Here is a 5503-nt window from a genome sequence, read left to right on the forward strand (position 1 = left end):
TATACACAACAGTTTATGTATGTATTTATTTCTTATAGTAGTTAAAATACCACTAAAATTACCTTGGATTTTAGTAGCCGTGTTATCCCAGCCTTGATGGTTGTGAAATACAGGGCGAAGTAATCATAGAGTAGAAACTTAGGACTTTGCTTCTGTCTATGTGCATTAATATGGGCTGGCGAGGCAGGGTGACTTGGAGAAAGCCCAGGAATGTCCTGTGTCTACCACAGGATCCAAATTCATATAGATGCTCCACAAATATTGGGTGAGTAAATGAATGAATGATTTCAAGGAATAATACTCTAACCATAACCTTGAAATGTCATTATACACTTAGTAAAGGATTACCAAGAAGCAAAAGTTCCTGGAGACATTCTTTAAGCAGATGCTAAGGATGTAACCTGCTCTCAGAAGAATGCTACCTGGCTCGGCGTCTGTAGCTCAAGCAGCTATGGCGCTAGCCACATACACCAGATCTGGCGTGTTCAAATCCAGCCCAGGCCTGCCAAACAATGACGACGGCAACAAAAAAAATAGCCGGGCATTGTTGTGGTCGCCTATAGTCCCAGCTACCTGGGAGGGTGAGGCAAGAGAATTGCTTAAGCCCAAGAGTTTGGGGATTGCTGTGAGCTGTGATGCCACGGCACTCTACCCAGGGTAACAGCTTGAGGCTGTCTCAAAAAAAAAAAAAAACAAACAAGAAGAAGAAGAAGAAGAATGCTACCTAAAAGAAAGTATTGGAAGGAGTAAGACAAGTATGCAAATCTCCTATGATGCCCAAGAGAGCGATCAACCTGAAAATTAAGGCCCATGCCAAGGACTCCAGTTACCTGATGAAGAGATTTCACGATGAAACCATCAAGAGGCCAAGTTCCAGCACATCCCTTATTATCCTAAGTATGACAGTCACATTCAACCAGTGGTAGCATCTAAACCAGTTCATTTAAATTCCAAAAGAAAATTTGCATAGGTTTAGGATCAATAGGTGTATATATCTGTTTAATGGATAAGTGGCAATTTTTACTACCATACCTTATTTAATTCCAAGTGACTTTCTTCTGTCTAACAATTCATTGTTTTTCCTTTAGCAAGTGACTAATTCAATCTCCATGCTGCTTCCCTTTCCCACCCCCTACCTATCCAACTGTCTTTTTCTTGCTCTGGTATAAGCAGCTTGAAAATTGTTTTAGTTGTCTCTTCCAGATTCGGCTCTTCCATAAATTTCAAAGCATGCTTATATAGAATTCATAAATTATGGTATCCAAAAAAATAGGAATCATTAATCTAGCTGAGAGAATTAGAAGGAAAAGATGTTAAGAGGATGTTTTTGATAATACCATCAAAATATCTGATAATATTGCCAAGGGGTTATTTACAAATCATGGTAAGAAACCTAGGAAGGGATTTTGCCTAGACTTAATATTAATTTTCTACATAGTGGTTACCAAGTCTTACAACTGATAATCTCTTTTCCATAATTGATGATTATTTATTCCATTAATTTGTGTTTTTTCCTTTGTACAATTAGCCATATCTTGTTTTGTATCCAAATCTCTTGATCTTTCTCCCTCTTGTCACCAGTAAATTCCATTTTGTCTCTTTTTATCATTTTCTTTCTTTTTGTCTCTCCTTCCTTCCTTCCTTCCTTCCTTCTTTCCTTCCTTCCTTCCTTCCTTCCTTCCTTTCGACAGGGTTTTGCTCTATCATCTGGACTAGAGTACAGTGGCATCATCATTGCTCACTGCAATTGCAAACTCCTGGGCCCTAGAGATTATCCTACCTCAGCTTCCTAATAGCTGGGACTACCGGTGTGTGCTACCATGCCAAGCTAATTATTTTTAAAGTTTTGTAGACAGTGTCTCTCCACGTCACTGAGGCTGCTCTCCAACTCCTGAGCTCAAGGGATTTTCCCACCTTGGCCTCCCAAAGTGCTGGGTTTACAGGCACCAGCCACTGCCCATGCCCACTTTTTATCATTCTCTAGGGCAGTGTTTTTCAACCCTTTGTATCTCATGGCATGCTTGAATCTGTAAACTTCCTCAGTACACTTAAATTATGTTGATAAAAAAAGAAAGAGTAAAAAGAAGAATATACTTACTGTGCTTTGAACTTCTTTTGAAAATAATTTAATTAAACATTTTCAAAGTGCATCTAAGATCCTCTCCTGGCTCCATGGCAGAGTGGTTGAAAATCACTGCTCTATGGGATAGTTTGGTGAGAGGTGAAACCACCTTCCTCTTCTTTTGTCATTTGTTAAAAACCATTCAAGAAAATCGGTATCATTGGGTTATTTCAATTTCCATTATGTTCCATTGGCTTGACTATTTACCAACAAAGTAATCACATCCTTAACTGGAGGAGCTGAAGGAAAAATAATAGGAAACCATGATTCAGCCGATGGGGTTGGAGATTTGTGGAGGGACACTACAGAATTGGAAGTATTTTGTAAATCTAAATGTTTGGAGATGCAGTTTCAAAACTCTTGCTTGCTTTGGCTTCATTTTTTCATGAAACAGGCAGTTCTTTGTACCTTGAAAGAGACACACGAACTGCAAAGAGTCATCTGAACCGCTCAGCAATGTCTTTAATCTTGACCATTTTCAAACACAGATCTCCACAGTGAACAATTTTCTGAAGGAATTCTTACAATGTAGAGTCTGTTGAGAGGATGCTGATTTAAAAACCTCTGTCTACAAGGCATAATGAAGAGGGGGAGAAAGTGCAGAGCTTCGGGTAACTTAATAAAAAGGAAGAAAATTTGTCAGGAAATGAAAGACTACCCAAGTTGAAAGCATGTAGCATGCTGTGATTCAGAATAAATAAAATGGAATTCTCCCAAGTCTAACAGCGCAGAGCTTGCCCTCAAGCACTACAAAGGATATCAGTTTCCAGTTGTATAAATATGCAAACACAAAAAAGGCGCATGTAAAATGTACTTCCCATAATTACAGGCTGGAGACTTTTGATTATCTTTCACCAAAAATTTCGATTCTATAATTTTCTATCAACTCGTATATTCTTAGGGCTATAAAAATTCCAATCTCCCTGGTTGTCTACTGGCAAAAAAGAGAGAGAGAAATTAAAAAACAATTCTAATCACTCCTGAGCTGTTAAGGTGCAGTATTCTTAACGTCTATCAGTACAGAGTGTGGGTAGATTATCCACTTAATACCAATCTGAACAGCCTGGTAAACCTAGATACTTAGGAACGTGGACATAGCCACCACACCACTGGAGTATAGGGCAGCATCTGTGCTTGTGAAGATGAGCCAGTGGAGACGGGATTCAGTACTCCACTCTCTGGACTAATCAGAGCTGTTATAATCAGCGCTGTTTATAACAAATAAAGAAATAATTCTTTATTTCCCAGCTCTGCTCTGGCCTCTTCAGGCTGTTTCCTTCAGTGAGGCTCAGCCAATCAGAGATTAGAGGGTGGGACTAAGAGAGAAGCTAGGGTACTGCTAATCTTCTCTGATTTGAGTGCTTCTTCTGGAAGTGGCTTCATCTCTTTCAGGACTTCCAGTGGACATGGTTCCGGTTTTGAAAGGACACCTTTAGTCTCTCCTGCTTAAGGGTGGCCGCAGGATACAGCTATTGCCAATTTGGGGATATAACTGTTCTCTGTTTTCTTATCGCCTCTTTGGGTGGCCAATTTATTATATTAAATTACCTCTATTTAAACACTCAGAATTGTTTCTATTTCTTAGTTGCACCCTGCATTATACCACTGATAAATAGTTTAGGTGCCATATGTTGAATCATGACTCCCTTTCATTCCATATGAAATCTCCTAATTATCTAATAAAAATAACAATAGTTAATATGCCTTGAGCACTCTTTAATAACCAGGTCCTATACTAAACCAGCATTCTCCTTCACACGGCTGTATGAATAAGGTACTATTGTGGTCTTTTTTTTTTTTTTTCAGTTCTTAGTTCACAAATTTATTATGAAAAACACTGCAGTGCTCTTGTGCAGTAATATCATCTTATAGGAGGGGGTAAAACAGTTCTGTTCAGAACAACTCACCAGGTCTGACAATAACAAAGAACAACATGGGGCTGAGATTTGAGAAGGGAATAAACTGAGTGCAGATAAATCATATAATTAAATTAAATGGTATCCCTGAAATAAACAAACAATTTCAAAACTCACAAGTAGAGGGGAAGCCTTGGTACTTATTTTTAAAAATGTTCATTAAGCTCCAATGATTGTTTGCTGCTATCCTTATCTACAGTCATGCTGAATAAAGCTATAGCTAAATGGAAGTTAAATTGTATTCACGTGGTGTTAATGTTTACATCTTATTTCAGAGAAAGCAAAAGTAACTACGAATAGCGCTATGCCAGAAACTGGTTTTTTAACCAACAATGTTGCTTCAGCATGCAACGAACTGGTTCATTCTAAAGTGGTCATGACTTTTGATGACAAGAGGCTTTGTATTTTTATATGGCACATCTTTTGGTCCACGTGAAAACAAGTTTTTTGAATGTTAACTATTTTCTGACACTTGGGGGTTACTGTTGCTCTTCCCATTTCCATTGGGTCAATTTATGGTTTATGGCAATATTGTACAAGTTTAAAATTTCATTACAGGATGTAGTCTGGGGTACAACAAGTAGCATGTGGCTGGCCTCTACAGGGTGCTGGGTCAAATTGTAAGAAAGAGTATTTTAGAGTATCATCAAGTTCCATGATTGCAGCTTGATTACCACAATGATAACAATAGTTTGGAGCACTGAAAATCTGTTACTACATTCCTGTCATGGCACCAGTTATATCCCTCCATCACCAACTGATGAGCTCCAGACACCAATGTGAGGCCATTGGCATGATTACATGTCTCAGAAATATCTTGCCCAAAGGTATAACTAGCTCCTCGAGGAGATAAACCCTAACCACCACAGTCATCTGAATCTGACCACAGCAAGACACACATTGGATCCTCCTGTGGAACTTCTTCCAGGCAATCAAGGGCTCTAATATGATTCAGTGTATCTATGGATGGCAAGAGGCCACCCTGTAGACAGACCATCTGTCCATCCACCAAGGCAGTGAGAGGAAGATAATCAAAAAGATCTGTAAAGTATTTCCACACTCCCTAGAAGTGGCTTTCTAGGAGGAAAGATTAAATGTTTTAAAGATGTCAACTAGCCATAAATTTGTGTGATCTGTCTGCTCTCATGATTCCCTGGAAGAATGGTGAGGCCTTCAGTATAAGAACCTTGAGAGTTACAAGCAGTGTAACTGTTTCAAGGAATAATATCCTCTGTCAACATAATCTCCCATAACAAATAATTTGTCTCTGGTGATTTGCCACCAGTTCTAAACAGTCCCATGAGATCAGTGACTGGACATGGAACCTCCTGCACGTTGGGTTCTTTCATCAGGATTTCTTTAGCCTTCTCGCACAGGCTCTTGACCTGGGACTCGGACAGCTGCTTGCACTCATTCAGCGGCTCGATCCACGGTCCAGCTTCTTGGTGAACACCTTCTCGTCCAT

General features: G+C 39.3%; 1 pseudogene across 1 annotated transcript; it reads right to left on the reverse strand.

Moving 5' to 3' along the window:
- Positions 1-3932: 3932 nt before the first annotated feature.
- Positions 3933-5503, reverse strand: LOC128563579 (serine/threonine-protein phosphatase 2A catalytic subunit alpha isoform-like; annotated as a pseudogene). Its single transcript, XR_008373835.1, has 2 exons — positions 5152-5503; positions 3933-5111 (listed from the first exon to the last, which is right to left on the reverse strand). The product of XR_008373835.1 is annotated as a serine/threonine-protein phosphatase 2A catalytic subunit alpha isoform-like (transcript).

The sequence above is a fragment of the Nycticebus coucang genome, chromosome 13 (assembly GCF_027406575.1).
Source record: "Nycticebus coucang isolate mNycCou1 chromosome 13, mNycCou1.pri, whole genome shotgun sequence".
NCBI lineage: Eukaryota > Metazoa > Chordata > Mammalia > Primates > Lorisidae > Nycticebus > Nycticebus coucang.